Here is a 24001-nt window from a genome sequence, read left to right as displayed (position 1 = left end):
GTAAGCACAAAATTTGTATCCACTTGAAACATGTCTTTTGTGACCTTAGCATGTTTACACTTATTCACTTCCACATTATCTTTTGTTTTATATATACATTTATTGATAGGAAAGAGCATAACAAAGAAATAAACTTTTACTGTAATTAGGCAAATATACAGTAAAGTTCATAGAACGTGACATTATTTATTTATTTATTTACAGTTTCTTATATAGCGCAGCAGATTCTGTTTTGCGCTTTACAATTGGAAACAACAGTGATTAAATAAACTGGGTAGATACAAAACGACATGGAGGTAGGAGGGCCCTGCTCTCAAGCTTACAATCTATAGAACATGTATGTAATGTAAACAATCACAGCTGTATCTTCAGTGTACACAAATAATAGCCTGGGTATTCACCATAATGCATCAAAAATATAACACAAATCTAGCAGAAATATAGCTTAAACAAATTCCTTCTCCACATTCATGAACCAATGTGTGATGGCTTACGCAGTTGCGTGCAACCTCGCTCTTACTTGAGATAGCTCCTGCTGCATTACCATACAGAGCCATCGCTGCTGCTTCCAGGAAGCAGCAGTGATAGCAGCACGAACCACAGCTAAATTATCCCTACAGTGAATACGACTCCTTGTAAGTCTAAAATAGTCTGGGTTATAGTGCAATTGACACAAAGCACATCTTCGTACATCTCCCTTTTATCTCCTATTCCTGACAATTACAGGATTACTTGACTTTAATGACTTGGACATATTTTAGGTGTAGTGAAAGTTGGTTTATTTACCAACAAAATTTACTATGACTGCTGCCTACGTTTAATCTTGACTCATTAATTTTGTCACACTTTTGTCACAGTATCATTTGGTTTACTTATTTTGCATTTTGAGGCCTTAAGCTGCCCATACACGCTGCTAAGCGCGCTGAGCCGATGTGTGCTTTGAGGTGCACGCTCCCGCGCACCTCATCGCACAGTACAAAAAGTATGTGCTTGCACATACTTTTTGTACTTAGGTTTCATCAAATTGCATCGCATTGCATGTACAACGCATGCACATGCAATGCAATGCAATGTGATCCGTGCTATTGCAGCCCACAACGCACGCCCGCATCGGGACGTGTATTTGCTGCTTTATGTCTTATCTTGTGACACATGAAGCACTTGCACTTGGGCATATTCAGTTATACTTTGATAATTAGTGTAAACTCACCATAGGGTATCCCCAGGCCCACACTTTAAAAACTGTACACACTTAACCATAACTTAACCTTAACTTAACCAACTTAATCTAAAATAAAGACACGTACACAAAATGCTGGCGTTTCAATTGAATGTCAAACTTTTGACAAATTAACTATGACTATATATGGTGGCGGCACTAAAGAACGGTCACTAGAGGAAAAAGTGGGGTTAAAGATCACTGTGCATACACACATCGCTGGTGATCACTCTCCCTGGTCAAACCACCCAGGCAAGTGGTGTTGCCATCCCCCATGCAGAGGCATGGCCCATGACAATCGATGTCAAGGGAGAGTGCACCCCACTATCTACACACACTGAGAGTTCTTAAAGAATGACCATTCTTTACCACCGCCGAAAAAAAAAAAAAAAAGGGAATTGGTGGGTGGGGCTTCTCAGGACAGAGGCAGATCACTCTAGCACGTGATCATTCCTAACCTTTCTGCACTGATAGGCCTTATGCCCACTTCATTTCCATAACACATGACTATCTACTAAAGTGCAGCCTGCAGGAACCCATCAGTGGTTTATGTTCACCTCACTGCTTAATCAGCATTCTGTGTTTCTTTTTTACCACTGGTCTCAACAGGAAGAAATGTGCTCCTGAAACTGAAGCAGCCTAGCCAGTGCTCCAAAGCCACTACTAGAAAATCATACCGTAGTGTAATATTTTGCAGCATTGCCATTGAAACATCCCTATCATCTACTGTACTTGAAAGCCTACAGATGTTAATTTATGTTGTTGCAGCTTAGTGCTGTACAGAGAGCATTTCAGGTTGATCGTTCTTATTAAGACATTGGCCCTTATTCTGGTTGGTGCGGATATTCCCGCTTGCGTACGGGCCGCCGATGTTTATCTTCTGCGCATGTGCAGAGGTCACTCTGCGCATGTGCAGGCGATTTCGCCGCAAGGATTCTCTATACGCCGCACAGGGGGCGTAGAGGGGCGTAAGGGGCTACTTATCCTCATTACCCTATGTTTCATGGGTGTTCCCATGCAAACGCGGGGCGTATGCATGGTAATGAGGCCGTGACGCGTGGGTACGGGGCGGGCATCTGACATCGCCGGATGTCAGCTGCCCGCCCCCATACAAGATTTCACACGGACAAGTGTCCGTGTGGTCTTGTGTTGCGGGACCTGGTGGAGCGTGCGGCCCTGCATTCGATGTTCGGCGACCATCGAATGCAGGGGCTGCTCCCACCATGGAGGAGGCGTATCCCCGTCCAATTTCATGCGGATCGCCACATATCCGCGTACGGACGGCCGTGGCGATCCGTATGGAAGGCGGGGATTCGCCTGCACGGTCGGAGCCGCATATGCGGCTCCGGCCGCACCAACCAGAATAAGGGCCATTGTCGTCATTCAAACTCTGCAAAACTATCCACATTTCATGCACTGACACTTACCCATGATTGTTTTTTTTTATTTAAATAAATTTTATTAGTGAGATGCCATTGATACATAAAGAAATAGTTAGACAAATAGATATGGTAAAGAATATGGTCCAAATATGTACAAATTAATGCAAAAATTAGGAACGTGCGCAGAGGTTCCCTGGACCAAATACAATACAGTCAAGAAAATATAGAGGCATCTCTTTTGTTTTTGTTTTTAAAGGTGATAATATACTTAAAGGCAATATAGATATAGTGCATAACAAGGATAAATAATAATATATGTACATATACATACATACACACACACATACATGCATACATACATATAGCTTACACATATATACACATACAAACATTTTTATTAGTCACAGAAGCCTTAAAGATAAAGTGTTTAAGAGAACTAATAGAGAAGAGAAAAAGAAAAAAAAAAAAAAAGGAAAGAAAAAAAAGGGGGGGGGGGGCCCGGAAAGGAGGGGGGTCCTACCCGACTGGTCAAGTTCAAACTTTTAGGAGATAAGTTACTATGTTTTTAGTGGAAGGCTGGGGGTACATTGAAATACGTGGTCCAGGGCTCCCAGACCCTAATAAATTTAGCGGAAGAGCAATTTAAGATACTAGTGATGTACTCCATTGAATGAATATGCCAGATCTTGGCAGTCACCTCGGCTAGAGACGGAACAGTTTGAGATCTCCATAGACCCGCTATACAGGTTCTAGCCGCCAGAACCATATGAGTGAACAATTTATTCTTCGAGCGAGTTGTGTCTGGGATATTCATTGAAAGGAGAAAATAGCCAGCTTCAAATGGAATTTGCAAAGATAGAATCGAATTAGCTAAGGTAGTCAGCTTCTGCCAAAAAGGGATTAAAACTGGGCATTCCCACCAGATGTGCAGAAAATTTCCATCCGCCTTTTTACATCTCCAGCATAGGGGGGATATATCTGCGTTCATTTTATTAAGTCTTACTGGAACATAATACCATCTATAGAGAAGTTTATATGCGTTTTCTTTCAGTTTAACACATATAGAACTAGAGGCAACATTAGAGTAAATTTCAGACCAATCGTCATCTTGCAGCATTTTTCCTAGGTCAGATTCCCATGCATTCATATATGAATCTCTAGTATCAGAAGTCTGAGGTAATAAAGAAGGATATAAATTTGAAATTAGGCCTTTTGTCGATGTCTTGCGAAAAACTAAGTTTTCTATAGAGGTGAGTGGTCTAGCAGTGACTTGTGCAATTACTGAGGAATGAAAATGCCTGATTTGGAGATATTGAAAGAAATATTTATGCGGAATAGGGTGTATAGATTGGATGTCTGCAAATGTGGGGAAGGATGAAGTTTGAGAGATCTCATTAATAAACCTTATCCCGTTTTTCCACCAGCTACTAAAGGCCTTAGGGGAGCAACCTTGTCGAAAGTAAGGATTATCAAATAGAGGGATCAGTGGACTAGGATAGGGTGCTACTTTGAATCGTTTATTGGCAGTGTCCCAGATATCTAGAGAATGTGATATTATCGGATGGGTCTTTGTAATCTTTGGACGGGCCGGTCTGGGTAACCATAAAAGAGAATATACCGAATGGAGTTTGAGACTTTGAGATTCAATATCTACCCAAACCCTCTCAAAACTAGGTCTATTCCAAAGGACACATTGGGCCAATCCCGCTGCTAAGTAATATGAATTTAAATTTGGGACCCCGAGACCACCATCGGAAGAACGTCTCTGGATAATCAAACGACTCACTCTAGGCTTTTTTTTCGACCAAATAAAGTCCATAATTTTTTTTGGAAGAAATTTAAAAATACAAGGGGGAATACGTATCGGCAGGGTTTGAAAGTAATAGAGTAGACGTGGTAATACATTCATTTTGATAGCATTAATTCTACCAATCCAGGATATATGATATCCTCCCCAGTCAGCAAGGTCTTTTTGTAAACGTGCAATTAATCTTGGGTAATTAGCTTGATAAAGATGTCTGTAATTTTTAGTAATGGCGACACCCAAATAGGTGAGCTGGGTTCTATTCCAGCGGAAGTCGTAGGCCGACGCCAATGTATCTTTAATGTGCTGCGGGACATAGAGATCTAGGGCCTCAGTTTTTAATGAATTAATTTTATAACCTGATAACGTTCCGAAATCTGATATCTCACGAAAAAGGTGAGGGAGGGAGTTTGCTGGGTCAGTAATTGTGAGCAGGACGTCATCAGCATAAAGGGCTATTTTATGCTCCGCGTCACCTATTTTAATTCCTTTTATATTTGGGTTGGATCTTACCCATGATTGTTACAACTCTATATTTGTCAATTACCTCAGAAATGAACCAAGACATTCAGACATAAATATTCTTGTTTTCAGGGTTGTTGTATATCAGGTCAAAGTTCATAATGTCCCTATTCATGATGTATGGTAAAAATGCTGACAAAATAGAGTCAAAATGTGGACATGCTGCATGTTAATTAGCCATGTTGACAATCATCATGATAGAATGTCGACAGAATGTTCTTGGAGGGGTTCCTGCTCCATTTGCAGTGATGGCTTCCCGGCCCATCATGTATGGAGCAGTTCCAGTTCAAATATTTGATGGAGCGACATTTCCGGTATGTTTTACGTTTCCTAACCCTAATCTCTGCCCCTTCCCCTAGTGCCTCACCCTAACCCTAGCATCCAACAGTGTAATCCTAATGTCAGCATTCTAAGAATGTCAGGAATTCACATTGCAGATATTTGGTATGCCAACCATATTGCGGCATACCGTTTTGAGACTTATCTCTTGCAGGTGTGCATGAGCAATGATAGTGATGGTGATTATGAAATGAATGATGCAGCCACTGGCCTAGCCACTCCCTGAAAACGGGGGCAACATGCTTTCATTGTTATGAACGCAGCTCAGCTCCAACCACCCCTTCTACCAAATGATGGTAGACTGTCGAACAGGCTGCAGTATGGGGGCACTGCATGCAGGATACAGGACGCATTGCGCACATTGACAGATCTGGCCCCACGCCTGTGCAGCTGTCCCTAAATCGAAAATATACATAACCCTTCAGCTTTGCATACATCTCTGAATCAGGCCTTAGATTCACATATGAAAAGCAGGAGCAATTACAGCTGACCTCCGTTCATCTCTGCATCTGCCCAACAATCTGAATGAACAACATATACAGTAACAGATAACACAGGGTTGCCTACTTTGAAAGTCTCCTCTCCAGGGGAAGAACTGTTAGCAGCACTTCGGGGGGTGGGGCCTGATGTAGACATCAATAAACTATTTGCATCTTTAGCCCCGCCCCTCCCCAGGAAATCACAGGAAATGAATGCTGGCACGGGGGAGATTACCGACCATTCTGGGAGGGTATGTAACCCTAATACAATATACATGTTATACCTATAGTAGTGGCCCTCAAATGGTTAACAATGTTTCATCAGTGTTAGGGCTAAAGTAGGATAATTAGGTTCCATATTACAACTGAAAACAGGATATCACTAATTGAATCAAATGCTTAAAGGCAACTAAAATAAGATGATGTATGGGAGATCTCTGTTATGAGGAAAATATGTCAGAGCTTGATTTAATAATATTGATATTTAACAGGGACATGATTAGTGTATACAGTATAAATACATTTATGGATCATGGAAAATTTACTGCAGTGATCTGCAACAGGCGGGAAGTGTGAAGAAAATGTATTTGATGTCCAGATATAAAAATGATCTTTATAGTGAGAGTAGCGAAACTGTGGAATACTAGTACCAACCAGCCAATAGGGACATAAAGCGCATGGCCTTGTGGGAAAAGGGCATGACAAAAATGAGCTTAGCTACTTGTACAGTACTTTGTAAAATAATCAGATTTGCAATTGAAAAGTATGTATGAACTTTACCTTTATTAACTGCTCTTCTTGCCTCTGGTTAGAATTTGGGGGTGAGCACAGCAACAAAAAACCAATAAGATGTCATTACGCCTGATTCTGAGTCACATGGTTATTTCAGTGCATCTGGGAATGCATTTATACACCAACAACACTCCCATAGGGAAAGCCAATGTGTGCATGCGCTAATAGCCACCTGCCAATCATTGCAATCTATGTTAATTCAGCATTGCCCATGAGCCAGAATCAGGCCAGTTATAAGTACATGAAAAGACGCATTCTAATATTGATGTGCTGGACTCCAACATGGCTGTGTCAATGCCATACCTCCTAACATGACTCTCTCCAGGAGGGACACAATGCTCTGCTACAGGACTTTCCTCTTAATGCATTATTACCTTTATCTGTGTTGAACAGGTAAATTGCTAAGAAAGGTGTTTCAACACAGGTGATGGCAATTATAAATTAAGAGGGAAGTGCAGGAGCAGAGCAATGTGTCCCTCCTGGAGAGGGTCATGTTGGGAGGTATGTAATGCATACCTCCCAACATCCGTGAAGGTGGTGGCAGGACGGTGTGTGCGCCGAAGGCGCGCGCTGAATTTTGAAGGGTGTGGCCTGCCAGAAAGGGGGCGTGGCCTATACTCGTGACACTACCGCGAGGCCACCCCCCCCATTTTTCGCCGCGGTGGGTGCATGCCCAGCAGCTCTGTGAGCTGCTGACCAGCCCCCAGCCCCTCTGCCTGCAAGAATAGACGCTGTGCGCACAGACCACAGGGGGGGACTCCCAACTGCCCCCCCCCCCCCGCCGCAGGACACTGCCGGCAGCAGGAGGGACACGGGAATGTCCCACAATATCGGGATGTTCCCGCGATAAGCGGGACAGTTGGGAGGTATGTAATGCTGTGTTTAAGAGTTAGATTAAAACTCACTGCAGGCTTCAAATGTTCACATTTTCTTCCGCTGCATAAGCACAGTAAAACACAGCAGAATTATAGTTGCAATCTTATTTTAGGAGAGGTGGATACATGTTGTTCAACAGCAAGTTTTCAACATATATGCCCTAAAGGCCAATGACTCATCCTGACCACTTTCTGTCAAAAAATTTTTTTTATAAATCTTAAGCAAAGTATATACGGCAAAGTATATACGGCAACATTGAGAACCACTGACAACATGGGTTGGTATGAAAACGGTCAGGTTATTGACATTTTATTTATTGAACAAAATAAAGATATGGTGCTGGAGCAAACAGCAGACAAGTAATAATAACTCTTTCACATGCAGTACAGTCAGTGGTGAACAGTTTTACTTTATGCATTGAGCCAGGGTTGCTCACCCTCCCGGAATGGCTGGGAGGGTCCCAGAAATCGGGTCTCCCTCCCGGCCCCCCGGAAAGAGGGGCAACCCTCCCGCAAAACCGCCTGGCTCCCGCGCGGGGGGGTCCACGAGTCAAATGATAGATAGAATCGCCAGCCCCTGCAAGAACGGCAGCGGCTCCATCTGTATTTACTGAGCTGTGCAGCACCCAGGCAGCCATTCTGCGGTGCCACATGGTGATTACCCCAGCCAGCACCGTACATATAGAACATAGTGTTCATTCCAGCACCCGCCATCCTCGAAAACCCACGCAAGTCCCGTTCCCCACCTGGAGTGTCGCCGCCCGCCGGGGCTATCTCCAACACAGGATCTGGCCTGCACATCAGTACTGATATACAGACCACACTGTGCTAGAAAGAAGAGGAACCGCATGGGAAGAGGAACCGCATGGGCCTCCAAAGACAGCGGGTGCCAGAATGAACACCAGAACACATTAGAACAGTACAGGGTACACAGAACTAGACATAACACAATTAAAGCACAATTCTTAGTACACAATACACAATACGTCAGGGATAAATTCAGAGTCAGCCAATCAGAAACATCTAGCTGGTAAATAAATGTGAGATGGGTGTAGGGGCGGTGCGGTGTGGTGCCTGCTGCCGTGCAGGTGTCGTCGGACCACTTACCTGGCGCCGCACCCTCTCACCTTCAGGCCGTGCCAAATCACGGTCCTGGAATTCTCCGGCACCCGGACACGAACACCTAAGAGGAGGAGAGTAGGTGAGAGCTGTTCCTCCTGGATGAAGACCGATGCGCCCTATACAGAGGCACCCTCCGGGCTCCGGGAAACCTCATCATCGGCGCACTGCCTCAGAGCCCGGAGTGTCACCTATTGGCACTTGCGCACCTAGGTGAGGCCTTGACCTTGCACGGGGTACAAGGTCCGTGTACACCCTGGATGGAGGAAGGAAGGGAGATAGGCAGGAACACACACACACAGACGGACAAATAAGATGACACTCTGTTTCTGGACTTCCCTGGTAATGTGTGATTGCCATCACCTGTGGGGAGCTGGGTAAAGGTGTTTCACCACAGGTGCTGGCAATCATACATTACCAGGGAAGTCCAGGAACAGAGCATTTTCTCCCGCATGGAGAGGGTCAGGTAGGCAAGTATGATATTGAGATGTTTTTTAATATTTGTAAAACAATCTGTTGGAGATAGTTCAAGGTAGTTACAGGATTTTTTTAGAGAAGCATTTTCTCTCCACCAGAGTGACTATATAGCCAGCATGCAAGGCGTATGTCTATGGATTTAGCCAGTTCTTGACAACTGTCCAACTACCATTTTCTCAGGGTGCATTAAAGCACAGAACAGTTTAATGCAGGTCCCTTGAGTCTTACTGCTAAAGTTGAAACACATTCAGATTGTTGTACCTGGACTTTTACCAATGGACAGATAAGCTCATATATATTTTGAAATCTTGTACGTGTGTTTTTTTACTATTTCTGTGCATACTTGCCAACCTCACCCTCTCCATGAGGGAGAAAATGCTCTGTACCTGGGCTTCCCTGTTAATGTAGGATTGCCATCACCTGTGGTGAAACACCTTTCTTATCAATTACCTAGCTCCCCACAGGTGATGGCAATCCTACATTACCAGGGAAGTCCAGGAACAGAGCATTTTCTCCCTCATGGAGAGGGGCAGGTAGGAAAGTATATTTCTGTGTCATTGTGGAATTTTTATTATCCTTGACTGAGACTTTTTATTGTGGGACTAACATGTTGTTCCAGTGTATATATATTGGGGGGTTAAATGCTTGTTGCCCATGGGGAGATAAATAGTTTAATTGTAGGGGGAGGAAAGGCGCCATGAAGGTGCAGTGTCTCTGACAGCATTATAGTCCCTGCAACCTTCCAAAGATGGCCGCTGCTGCAAAGGAGACAGCCGCTAAAGGTGCAGAATTACTTCTAGCGTGTCTTCTATGTGGCGGCACCAGGGCAGGCGACAGGGGGGGTCAAAGAGGACACCTCTACCGGGCCCCAAGCTTGTGAGGGGGCCCAAGGTTCTGAGGGGCTCAGGAGCTGTAAGCATGGCTGCGGCAGTGCAGTGCCTAGCAATGATTTTTAAAAGCACCCATCTGGATTCCTGTAAGGGTACTTGCCTGGAGCCCCCCTCCGGTATTAGTGAATATTAATTATGTTTCTTTTGCAACAATAAAAAAACACTTTCAATAAGCAGTGTACAAAAAAATGTTCTGCTCAAGGGGGTGGGGTATTGGGCTCCACAAATATATTAGTGTACCAGGCCCCAAGATTTCTGTTGCCAGCCCTGGGCGGCACAGGGTCTCTGTAATACTGCCAGAGACTCCTCCTCCATGATGCCGGTTCCCCAGCCGCAATGCACCCACCCACATTAATGGCATTAAAAATGAAAATTGTCGTTAAAGTGCTGGCATGTTAACATGATATTATATATATATTCAGAGGAATTCTAGTCATTTGTGTTCTCACCCCCTTACACAGATTTGCCGATTCCCCTCATGTAAGGGAGACAAATCCCCTCGCATGCCTCCCCCTGCGGGTGAAATCATTCGATGGTCGCCAACCATCGAATGATTTCTCATTTCTTCACAAATAAAAGTCAGTGGGAACTGACTTTTATATGCGAGTGCTGGAACAAAGTCGGGGACGGCCCCTAGCAGACATCATCCCGTCCGCATACCCATGGCAACGCCTAGAGTTTTCATGGGGACGCCAATAAAATACTGGGTGTTCCCAAGGGCGTTTCCCGTACCGGTCCTCCATCTCGGCTGCGAATGGCCCGGTGAGTGTGTAGCTCGCCACGGCTGTTCGCTTACAGGGTTTGCACATGTGCAGAAATGTGCATACCCCGACCATTGGGGCATGGTCAGGATTAGGATCACCCACATCTGCATAGGTGAATAAATAAGGGGTGCAGGGGGAGAGTCTGCTGCGTTTATTTACCTGTCTCCTGTGCTATAATTTACGCGTAGAATACACAATTTTTATAGTGGGGGATTTTCTACTCGGGTAAATCTGTCTTGGCAATTTGTACACGAGCTCCCTCCTGTGTTACAACGCACCTGCATGAATATATAATGAATGGAGACTTATGAATGACTATTGGTATAACTGGTGTCAACCTTCCCATGCATTTTGCAGCTCCCTGCAATTGATTATAAATGTGCAGTTTCTCAGTGGGAGAATAGAACGAACTCATGTAAGTAACTAAGACACAAGCTCTTAGACAGAACACTGGAATATAGTTGTCGTTTCATCTGTATAATATAAAAGTTTCTGTATGAAAATTAAAATTTCTATCTCGCCCCCACACCTTCTCTCAGTCTCCCTCCCTGATTAAGTGAGTCTGGTGAAGAGCAGCTCTGCAGAAGCATAAAAGCAATTTCAATCTGTCCGGCAGCTATCTTGCGAGGTCCTGAGTTAATGATCCGTAGGTTTCCCTCTTAACTCATCCTGCCACCACTACTGATTTTTCTTGATTACTGTAATGAAACGGTCAGGGGATTATTAAACAACCCGCCCGGTATCGTTTCATCTGCTGCCCGCCTGATAACAGCAGCTGACATTGATTCATAGTGGCTTCTGATTGGCTGGGAGGAATGCCCACTGCCTATGTTACATCTGCTTTGATTAGCACAATGAGAAGGGGGGCATTGATATATTGGTCATTTTGCAGCATAGCTTGCAGCACAGGGATGTTACTAAGGTAGATTTTGAATAAAAAATAATTGTGGCATCAATGGCATTGATTTAATCTTCATCACATTTCTATTTTTAATGTGGATGTGCAGCAGCCTCAGCTATCTCAGTAAGACAGCAACCTTGCATCTGCCGTTTAATCCTTTTAAATCAAGTAAACAAATTGGAGCTGGTGCAGAGTTTTATTTATATCAGTCTTTGTAGCTTGTCTGCAAACTCTTTCTGCACATGCCCAGATAAAAACCTGTGCGTGTTTATGCACATGCAAATTTGTGTGAAGTGGACATTTGTTCCTGCTTGCACCTGGAGAGGCAGAACAGGGAGTGCAAACAGCAATTGAGTGTATACTGAGTGAGTGCACTCAGGGCATGAATGTGTAACTGAGAACAGATGCAGAAAGATGCAGGGGTTAATATGCCTGTAAATTCCATATCAATAGCAGTTACCTGATGGCTAATGCAAATTCACATTGATGTTTATGTAAAGATGTGCCCCGGTGTTGGGAGCGTTCTCCTGCTCCCAGCGCCGGAGCAACAGTGTGAGGGGGAGAGGGAGCGGAGTCCCCAGTGGGACCAAGCTCCAGACAGCGCTGGGATCAAGACACCGATCCCAGCGCTGACAGTGCGGGCGGCGAAGCGGCGGTGGACGGAGCGGGGCTTTGGATCTGGCGCCGCTGCGGCCGCCAATCCAAAGCGCCGCTCATGGCAGTTCAAATCTCCCGCCGTTCGGGAGCCAATCACGGCTCCCGAATCGGCGGCCAATGGCAGACGGCCGCGGCAAGCCAATCAGCGCTCGCCACGCCGTCCCCAAGCCTGCCCCCGGCGTCTGACGTCAAACGCCGCCGGGAGGCGAAGAAGGTGGAGGTCCCCACGCCGGCGGAGCGCAGGAGCGCCCCGGCTGAAGAGAGAAGACGCCGGAGGGGAAAGGAGACAGCAGCGACGGATGGAAGAGTTCCAGAAGATGCCGGGATCAAGAAGGAAGATCTCCGGCGCCTCCTAGAAGAGGAAAGGAAGCGGCGCTGCCGCTGGCCAGGACTGGCCAGTGGCAGAAGAAAGAAGATGGCGGCCATCACCGGAGAGGCCAGCAAGGGTGGGAAGCAAAAGAGCTGATGAAGCTCCCGCCCTGCGGCCTCTTCCAACCCCAGGTAGGCGGCCCTTGGGCCACCTACCCCTACCCTAGACCACCGGGAGTCGGGCACAAGGCCCGTGGGTACTTTCAGGCCCCTCCGGCCTGTGGGCAGTGTAGTCGGGCCCTCTCGGCCCGTGGCCAATTGATTGTTGGGCCCTCCTGGCCCTTCTTATATGTCGTTGGCCCTCTCCCTGTGGCCCCTGTCCTGATAGGCCGGGCATTAGGCCCGTTGCACAGTAGCCGGGCGTAAGGACGGAGTCCCCCATAGCTCGGGGGGCTAATTGAATCAGGCCTCTAGGCCTGTGCCCCAGTCAGGTACTAGGCCTGTGGACCCAGACAGGCACTAGGCCTGAGCCCTCAGTTAGGAGTGATTTTAGTATAAGGCCCTTGTGTAATAGGCGGCAAGTGATTAGTAAAAGGGCGCTAGGCCCCGTATTGTGGTTTCAGGTGGGTGGTTGGGGTTAACAGGTAGACGTGCTCCGCGGCAGTCCCCTCGTGGTTCCCCAAGTAGTTAACTGGTACCGTTTTAGAGTGAGCATACGCTGGCCAGCTCTAGTCAGGAAGGGAGTACATCTGAATACAGGCAGAGGTTAAAGGAGCAGTTGGTTGGTAAGGTCTTGTACTGTATTGTATGTTGTTGTCCGTGCAGAGCAAAGTTGTTTAGATTTTCGTAGTTGTGTTGCACCACATACACTTAGTCAGTTCTAGGGCTTTGTGTTGTAGTTATGTAGTCGTGCCACATTTAGGTTCGTTAGGCTCTGCACGGGTCTGGTGTTTGTCTCCTTACAGGGACCTGTGAGGAGAATCGAGGGTTAGAGTACAAGAGTGAGGACGGTGAGCATTTTCTCCCGTATGGAGAGGGTCAGGTAGGCAAGTATGCAATATACAACTGTGGCAGTGCCCCTGTTCGGTGTGGTGCAAGATGGTGTACCTTAATCTGGAGCTGGTGACGGCGGCGGCTTCTGGATTCTTTGCGGCTTTTGCTGGAGAACCTGTGGCAGGGAACGGCACAACCCAAGGGACCCACAAAAGACAACGCTACTTCGGTTAGCAGCGACAAATATTTATTAAAGGAAAACAACTGCACTAGTCGCTGTGATATACTCGTACACATATGCAAACATCAATAAGAAAGATAAAAAAACACAAAGACAATGACATCAAAGAGAGCAATATTAAAGACAATAATATGACATCACTAGAATACTATACTGCACATATAACACAATACTGCACATATAACACAATACTGCACATACAACACTATACTGAACTATAGTCCCTGGTGCAAGGAAAACAGTCAATGAAGAAACGGTCCCACGCAGGAAGATCCTCACAAGTACAAGGGTAGGCCCTACCTTAGTGTGCACACTACTATATAAAGGCCAGAAAATATTAATGGTCCCCTATAACGGGGTACAGGCGAGTCCCCGTTACCTAGGGCAACTCCCTGCTAGACATACAACACAGGCTGTAGATATAGGCTTGGCAGTGGTGGCAAATCTGGCATGCAGCCAGAGGGGCGTTGCAGGTGTCTCTGGGCTGGTAATGTCGCAGGGTGATCAGCACCTCAATAACAGTTGTCCCCTATGCAGTGGAGAGCCACTTCAATAGCTGGGTAAAGTGGGCCAATGTGGGGTGCAGGCCAGCCTGGGGGTAGGGGAGCTCCTGTACCTTAACTCTCAGCTGCAGATGCCAGCTCCTGCTGGTCATGACTCTTCAGGGTCTCTCACTCCTCTCTGGGTCTCTCACTCCTCTCTGGGTCTCTCACTCCTCTCTGGGTCTCTCACTCCTCTCTGGGTCTCACTCTGCCTGGCATCTATCAGCAGCACCTGCTCTCCTCTTCAGTGCAGGACAGGGGAACAGCTTCTCCATTCACTGCACACACGCTGCTGGGCTTTCTCCTCTCTCTGCCTGAGCCTCTCCCTGCTCCAAGCATGTCTTCTCACTCTCTCCACACTTCCTCCCTCTCACCTTGTTGCTGGGATTACCTCTGACCTCTCAGCTTCCTGTCACAAGTGCAGGGGAGCTGGGACACTAGCTGTCTGTTAACCCCTCACAGCCCTGCTGTTTCTATAAAAATGCAGTTCTTTCTCTGAGCAGCATTAGCTGCAATTTACCTTCTTTGAGGGCACAGGGACACCTCTGGGGTGGACTGCCACACACCTCCCTGCTGGAAATTTGCCTGTCCGCAGGCAACTTACCCGGACCAACAATTTCTTGACAAAGTCCTGTCAATGTCCATGACAACATTCAAACGCTAAATGAAAACAGGTGCGATCAATTATACATTAAATAACAACTATAAGCATCACTACCTTCCTGCCACCTGATATCTAATGTGGGCTCCCCGGGACAACCATCCCTCCGCCACAGGTCTCCCATCCCTCTGCGGTCCAGGTGCTTCATCGACGTCCATGGATGGCGCCCACTCTCACGGCATACGACCGGCACTTAAGCACGTCTCGCCTCTTGGATCGCAGAATCGCCTGCTGTATCTGGAAGGCAAATTCTTCCCCGGAGATGGTTGTGTACTCGCCGTCCGTTACAGGCTTCCCATTGATGAAACAGGTCTCGGCCTTTTCATCTCTCTCTGCTGGTTCTATCTTGGCCTTGGGTTCAGGCAACGGTATAGCTGGTTCTACTTCTGATGGCTCCACGGTCTCTGTCACGGCCATATGGACCACAATTTTGGGGTTTCTCTCTGGTTCAGCCATTCTGACATTTCTTGGCCCTAGGTTCGCCGCTCGGTAATTGGCATCGTCCATCCTGGGCACATACTCCCGCGTCGGCTCTGGAATTTGAGGCCTGGTCGCTTTTTGCCAGTTCTGATGGACTGCCTCACTCCGCACGACCGGTTTCTTGCTTGACCTCGTGATGTCAGGTTCTGGTGGGCGGGGCATCTGTCCTGGTCGAGGAGGGTTGTCATTAAATCGGTCACTCTCGCCATTTACTTCCCTCAGTTCAGCTCTACTTCCGCTGTGGCTGTACTCTTGCTGGTAGTACGGTTGGGGTTCTCTATGACTTGGATAGTGTGCTGGGGTGCGTCTGTTACGTAGCACCGGTGTTCCATTCGGTCCAGTCACGTTGGCGGCCTTGGTGCCTTTCTTCCCGCTTGTCAATTCAAATTCTACGGCCTCACCGTTACTCAGGCTCCGGAAGCTGTTTTGGGGGTTGGCATGCTGGATGGCGGTATAGTGGACATACAAGCTATGGCCAGTGTCTGCGCGCTTAATGAATCCATATCCGCGTGGCACATCAAACCACAGAACACGACCTGTGATCCTTCTTGGGCCGGTTCGCGGCCTATTGGTCATCTGAGTTACACCGGATGCTCTTGACGCGTTCTGGAACACTGCCGGTGGACTACTTCTCCCATGCCATCTCACAGTCTGTGGGCATACATCGGCTCGGTCACTGTGTAGTCGTTCCGACCTCCATTGGCGATTCTGTTGCCATCTATGCCTTCTGCCACCTTCACGTTGCTGTCTTTCCTTTTCATCCTCCGCCCATTCCTGACGCATCTCACGGATCATCCTGGTCATTTCGGTCATCGCTTCGATGATGGCCCCAATCGAGTTCTGATTGGCTTGGGCTGGTGGAGTGGCGGTTCTTCGCATCTCCAGCGGTTCTATGTACTGCGATCGCCACATCTTGCCGTTCACAGGGGTCTTGTGCAATCCTGTTCGTGACGCCAAGTGTGGCAGTGCCCCTGTTCGGTGTGGTGCAAGATGGTGTACCTTAATCTGGAGCTGGTGACGGCGGCGGCTTCTGGATTCTTTGCGGCTTTTGCTGGAGAACCTGTGGCAGGGAACGGCACAACCCAAGGGACCCACAAAAGACAACGCTACTTCGGTTAGCAGCGACAAATATTTATTAAAGGAAAACAACTGCACTAGTCGCTGTGATATACTCGTACACATATGCAAACATCAATAAGAAAGATAAAAAAACACAAAGACAATGACATCAAAGAGAGCAATATTAAAGACAATAATATGACATCACTAGAATACTATACTGCACATATAACACAATACTGCACATATAACACAATACTGCACATACAACACTATACTGAACTATAGTCCCTGGTGCAAGGAAAACAGTCAATGAAGAAACGGTCCCACGCAGGAAGATCCTCACAAGTACAAGGGTAGGCCCTACCTTAGTGTGCACACTACTATATAAAGGCCAGAAAATATTAATGGTCCCCTATAACGGGGTACAGGCGAGTCCCCGTTACCTAGGGCAACTCCCTGCTAGACATACAACACAGGCTGTAGATATAGGCTTGGCAGTGGTGGCAAATCTGGCATGCAGCCAGAGGGGCGTTGCAGGTGTCTCTGGGCTGGTAATGTCGCAGGGTGATCAGCACCTCAATAACAGTTGTCCCCTATGCAGTGGAGAGCCACTTCAATAGCTGGGTAAAGTGGGCCAATGTGGGGTGCAGGCCAGCCTGGGGGTAGGGGAGCTCCTGTACCTTAACTCTCAGCTGCAGATGCCAGCTCCTGCTGGTCATGACTCTTCAGGGTCTCTCACTCCTCTCTGGGTCTCTCACTCCTCTCTGGGTCTCTCACTCCTCTCTGGGTCTCTCACTCCTCTCTGGGTCTCACTCTGCCTGGCATCTATCAGCAGCACCTGCTCTCCTCTTCAGTGCAGGACAGGGGAACAGCTTCTCCATTCACTGCACACACGCTGCTGGGCTTTCTCCTCTCTCTGCCTGAGCCTCTCCCTGCTCCAAGCATGTCTTCTCACTCTCTCCACACTTCCTCCCTCTCACCTTGTTGCTGGGATTACCTCTGACCTCTCAGCTTCCTGTCACAAGTGCAGGGGAGCTGGGACACTAGCTGTCTGTTAACCCCTCACAGCCCTGCTGTTTCTATAAAAATGCAGTTCTTTCTCTGAGCAGCATTAGCTGCAATTTACCTTCTTTGAGGGCACAGGGACACCTCTGGGGTGGACTGCCACACAACCTCTAGAGATAGCATACCCTCCAACATGACCCATTGCATTCGGTACACAATGCTCTGTTCCTGGACTTCCCTCTTAATGTATGATTGCCAGCACCTGAGTTGAAACACCCTTCTCATCAATTACCTAGTTCCACACAGGTGATGGCAATCATACATTAAGAGGGAAGTCCAGGAACAGACCATTGTGTACCGAATGCAAAGGGCCATGTTGGAGAGTATAGGTGCGTACACACGGGGGCAATTTTGTACAATATCGCGGGAAATATGGTCGCTAAGCTAAGCGTTTTTACCCCTGTAGTGATCGCTGGTCGCAGGAACATGCTCCTGCGACCATCTGATTACCAATGCGGGCTCCCCCGGCAGTTTCTTTTTCATCAGCGACCATCTCTGGTCGCTGATGAAAAGGAGAAACTGAGCAATATATTGCTCAGCCATATATGCTCAGCCATATATGGCTGAGCAATATATCTCCATACCTCCCAACATGACCCATGCCAGGAGGGACAAAATGCTCTGCTTCTGGACTTTCCGCTTAATGTATGATTGCCATCACCTGTTTTTGAACAGGTTAACTAAGAAGAAAGGTGCTTCACCACAGGGGTGGGGTCCTGGGGTGCACACCAATTGAGAGGTGCGACCCTGCGGAGACCTTTCAGTAGAACTGCATACAAAGTCAAAGGTGCAGGTGCACAAATTAAACTCCCAATTAAAATTTTTTTTTTTTTGCAATAAAATTTTGCATTTTTAGCGAGGTTCTTCGCTTATTTATGGCCATAAGTAACGGCTTGCCCACCGCGTCCAGGTGACCTCATTAGTCGGGCAAGTCCCTAACATTTTGGGGGGTACAAATCTAGGGCACAGGGCACCCCAAAATGGTGCAGCCGAGTGACCCCAGGGCAACACAAGACTGAAAGAAATATATAGTGAAACAAAGTGAAGATAGGTTAGTGAGAGAGGCTGCTAAAGATAGCAGGGCTAAGTAAGTGAGAGGTAAAAAAATGAGAGATAAAGTAGTGAGAGGTGAAGTAGTGAGAGGTAAAGGTAAGAAATGAATTACATTGAGTCCAGGGGGGCCCACAACCCAGAAACAACACAAATTAACACTTATTTTCATTTTCACTTTCATCCCTATTGTGTGTTTTATTTCAATGTAATTCATTTCTTACCTTTACCTCTCACTACTTCACCTCTCACTACTTTATCTCTCATTTTTTTACCTCTCACTTACTTAGCCCTGCTATCTTTAGCAGCCTCTCTCACTAACCTATCTTCACTTTGTTTCACTATATATTTCTTTCAGTCTTGTGTTGCCCTGGGGTCACTCGGCTGCACCATTTTGGGGTGCCCTGTGCCCTAGATTTGTACCCCCCAAAATGTTAGGGACTTGCCCGACTAATGAGGTCACCTGGACGCGGTGGGCAAGCCGTTACTTATGGCCATAAATAAGCGAAGAACCTCGCTAAAAATGCAAAATTTTATTGAAATTTTTTTAAATTGGGTGTTTAATTTGTGCACCTGCACCTTTGACTTTGTATGCAGTTCTACTGAAAGGTCTCCGCAGGGTCGCACCTCTCAATTGGTGTGCACCCCAGGACCCCACCCCTGTATATCTAATGCCGTGTATTTCCATACACATTAGAAGGCCAGAGACCCCTTCTGCGCCTGGTGGTAGCACCCACGCCCACCTGTCCTATATATTGGTTTTAATTAGGTTCCTGACATTTCTTAGACTGCATGCAGAGCAAGGTGAGACCTGCACAAATGTTTAATGGATTATCAGATGGGGGGGTGCATTTCTGGGTTGTGGGCCCCCCTGGACTGGTGTGGCTGTTTGGCCTTAAGGGCCGTACAGACGTTTGGATTTTTTGCCATTTTCGATGCGATTTTGCTTATAGGAGCAAAATCAGATCGAATCCTGTAAGAAATCGTTTCGGTTTGTTGTTCCTTTCGATATAAATTCGATTCGATGCGCGCTCCCGTTTTCGCCAAATCGACCAAAAAAATCCTCTTTGCAGGCAAGGAAATCTCGAAAGGGATCTAGTAAATCGAATGTGTTTTTGTTGTTTTCGATTTGAAATCGCTTCGGATTCGATTGAGCATTAGATATGAGTCATGCAGCCACTCCCCTGCCTACCATTTTGGTTTCTCACTACCCTCGAGCAGTGGAGCAAACACACCTCAGCGTGCTGCGAAGCAGAAAAATGGTAAGTACTTGGTACTGCTGCCACTACCACACCACCAATGGCAAGGGAGGCAGGGGCCCGATGTGTGTGAGGGCGCTATGTGTATGTGGGTTTAACTGAAGGGGCCTGCACTTAATATGTGTGCGCAAATCAGGCTTTAAAGGGCTAGTGTGTGTGCGGGGCCTGTGATGGTGTCACTGGTGTTTCCATCTGTGGTTATTGTGAGTGTTTGATGCTGGCGACAATGGACACTGGGAATGTACATATTTGCCTGGCATCCACCTGGCAGCAGTGTTCAGATTGCTGTGCATTGTGTGCACAGGGGAATGGTGAGGCGTTTTTTTTATGGGGAAGGGTGTTGTTATTTGCTACTTTCCTCTAAGTTGCTGGTATTTGTTTGTATTTGGTCTTGGTGCAGTGTTATTAACTGCTCCTTCCACGCTTCTATGTATAAAACTATATACATGTAGATGTGCTGTTTCCTTCATCAATGCCATGTCTGGTAGAATCTTGTTATTGTTGAAGGGATTTTTTTTTTTTTATTTTTGTTGCCTATTTTATAGATATATTATGAATGTAAATGCAAATGTGCTTTTTGTAGTTGATATTAAGCAGTAGTTATTTGTGTGAAGGGGTTGTACATTGCGACATGATATTTTCCTTGTTTCCTCCTTGCATTATTGCATTGCCATCTGCAAGTATAAAGTAGTACTGCCATCTCCTTCTTCCACCGTTCTCAAATAAGAAATACAATGGAGCTCATGTTTACACATACACACAACATTGCACTTGGTTTGTGGTCATCTATTTTTCCTGCAAGCCACTTCACATGTTAAGTTGTATTGTTGCAGTGTGCCATATAGGGGGCTATCTAAGGTAGTGTGGTCATGCTTTGTTTAATGGGCCATAAATCAAGTGTGACCAGTGGTTGTGTGTGTGTGTGTTTGTGTGTGGCAAATGTGCAATGTACAGTTGGTGGTGTGAGAATCCTTTCATAGACAATTACACTATTTGTGTGCTATTGTATTAATGTACTTGGTATGGTATTTGGCCATTAATTGATTGTTTTTGTGTGACAATGTCTTCTCCTACAGACTACTGACGACAAGATAGAGTTTTGGACCGGTTTCATAGACAGATATCGCGAGGAGGAATGCTTGTGGAAACTTAAACATAAAGACTATGTTAACAAAACCAAAAGAAATCGGGCATATGAATCATTGGCAGAATATTGCAAACAAATAAAGAGTGATGCCAATGTAGACTTTGTCAAGAAGAAGATAGCCAATATGAAATCGGTATTTGCCAAGGAGCACAAAAAACAAATTGATTCCAAGCATTCAGGAGCTGGCACAGATGAAATATATGTACCAACGCTGTGGTACTATGATTTATTGATGTTTACGGTGGAGCAACAAGCCAAGAGGAAGTCCCTAAGTAGCTCTGCAGCTGCTGCTGCAGCACAAGTTGCCGTTTCTGTGGATGCTTCGGAGGAGCTGCTTGAGAGCTCCGAGCTGGTAATTGTTTTAACTTTCACTTGTGTTGTTAGTGTCTGTTAATATGTGGCAGTTTTAAGCATTTGACTGTTGTGAATTTACAGGAATCTACTCTGGATCTAGAAAGTGAACCACCAGCATCGCAGGAGCAAGACATTTTGGAAGCAGGTGAAGAGCTGCCAGAGCCATCTCAGCGACGTACTCTACCAAGGCAGAGACGAAGCAGACAGGCGTCTTCAGTCCCTTGCACCTCCCAACATTTCTTTTCACATGCTGCTGAGGTTCTGGGGTAACCCCCAGATTTCGAAGAAACATTTGGAACATATATTGCAGGGGAGATGAGAAAAATGAAGGGAGATCAGCAGAACCACTTTAGGAGGCTGGTGAATGAGGCTGCCAGCTGTGGGATTTTGGACACACTATCCCCAGCTTCCTACATAGCAACATCCACCAGGCCACCTCCCCAATCATATCCCCCTCACACCTACCCACAGCACCAACCTTTTCATTACCAAGGCGAAAATCCCCATCATCAGTCGTACTACTTTGCCCCTGGACACATTCAGACCACTGCACATACCCAACCCAACCCCCCAGCCAGCCCAATGCAATCTGAGTCTACCTCCTCGGTGGGGTCTGTGGTGGAACCTTACCGTTATATCCAATTATAAGCGCTTTCCTGGTTAATAAGTATTGTGAAAAGAAATGTTGGGAGGTACCTCTTTGTTGTTATCCTCCGTAAACATCATGGTCATCTATACCACAGTGTTGGTACATTGTCCTTATTTGTGCAGGCTCCTGATTGTTTGCTGTTTTGTTGTTTTTTGTGGTCCGACACCATAGAGATGACTATATGTTTTGTAGTATTGTAGGCTAAACACACAATGTTGTCATCCTTTGTTATTTGTTTGCAATATTCTTCCCAATGCATCCATTATGGCCGGTTTCTTTTTTGTAGTTTTGTTAACATAGTCCATACACCAGACCTTTGCTGCTGATATCGAGCACAAATGCAGGCTGCATTTTGAAGTGTTGAATAAACCAAAAATAAAACTTTTATTCACAGTTAACAATGGTGGTGGTAACTATATAGCGTGCATCAACATTTACAGGCAGGATTATATAGTGTCTATGCCACATACAAAATTTCAAAACTCCAAGGCCATATGGGTTTTCTTTACAAAACAAATTGAGTCAAGGTATGAATGTATTCTATTTCATTAAACCAAACAAGGTGTACCCTCCTCACACATGGTAGAAGTGATGTACCTGGCTAAAACAAACATTCCTTATCAAATATGTTTGCCATGTGGTACAAATATCATTGCAACCCTATAATCGTAACAATATATTAACCCAACCTGGTAACAGTGGGCACGGATATGTAGGAACACAAACCCCCACAGGCACAAATAAAATTTATAACCTATATGAATTGACAAAGGGCAAAATTATAACTTGTGTATTATTGGCACAAGTCATAAAAAAATTAAACTCATGCTAAACATAACATTACTACCTTGATAAATATTGACTACTGTGTCATAGATTCCTGCCAAGGCACTGCCCCTATGCCATTGAAGTATTCTCGATATTTCTCTCGCACTTCCTTTGCCCTTGTGGATCCAGTGGACATGGTGTGAGGTGGTGGCCTTTCAACACTTGCCAGTGTGTCTGCTTCCGAAAGAACAGGGGAGTCATCCACTGGAGCTGATGGAGTTGGCCTCAGGTGGGTTTGCTTTCTACGCAGGTAATTGTGCAACACGCAACAAGCCAAGACTACCCAATCAATTTTGTCAATACGCAAATCAATAGCAGTATTGAAAATTCTGAAGCGGCTAGTGAGTATCCCAAATGCATTCTCCACTATTCTTCTGGCCCTAGAAAGCCGATAATTGTATATCCTCTTGTCATAAGAGAGGTTGCGTTGAGGATAGGGCTTCATAATATTTGGGTGAAGAGCAAAAGCCTCGTCTGCCACAAATACAAAGTTAAGGTCATTTTTACATTCAGCAGACGTAGGTAAATGCAGCTGTTGACTTTGAAGTTTCTCATAAAAGTCAGTATCCTTCAAGGACCCCCCATCAGATGCACGCCCATTTTTCCCTATATCAACATAAATAAACTCATAGTTTGCATTTACTATAGCTAGGAGTACTATACTAAAATATCCTTTATAATTAAAAAAAAGAGAACCACTTCTAGAAGGCGCCTTAATGCGCACATGTTTCCCATCTATTGCCCCTCCACAGTTGGGAAAATTCCAACGCAGATCAAAATCCTCAGCAATCCGAAGCCACTCCTCCGCAGAATTCGGAAGCTACATTGAAAGAGAGAAAAATAAAAACTTGAGTCTGAACCAAATTACGACATAACACTAGAACCTTGACAGACATAAGTCATTTTAGACATTGGTGACCCTACAACTAAAACAAAAAAAAACGTTAAGAAGACATGAAATATTGGACAAGCAAAATACAAAGACAAAATGAGATAAGTAACCGAGTAAACCATGACATATTACAAATAATAAACAACATTTCACAAAATATACCAGGAGCAGCAAGACAGTACAAGATCAATCACCATGGTACAGGCCCAAAAACACAACTAATCAATAAAAAACAGCATTACTGTTGTT

Source organism: Crinia signifera, chromosome 2 (genome assembly GCF_055691185.1).
Source record: "Crinia signifera chromosome 2, ASM5569118v1, whole genome shotgun sequence".
Classification (NCBI taxonomy): Eukaryota; Metazoa; Chordata; class Amphibia; order Anura; family Myobatrachidae; genus Crinia; species Crinia signifera.
The sequence above is the reverse complement of the archived record's forward strand: the minus strand, read 5'-3'. Positions refer to the sequence as shown.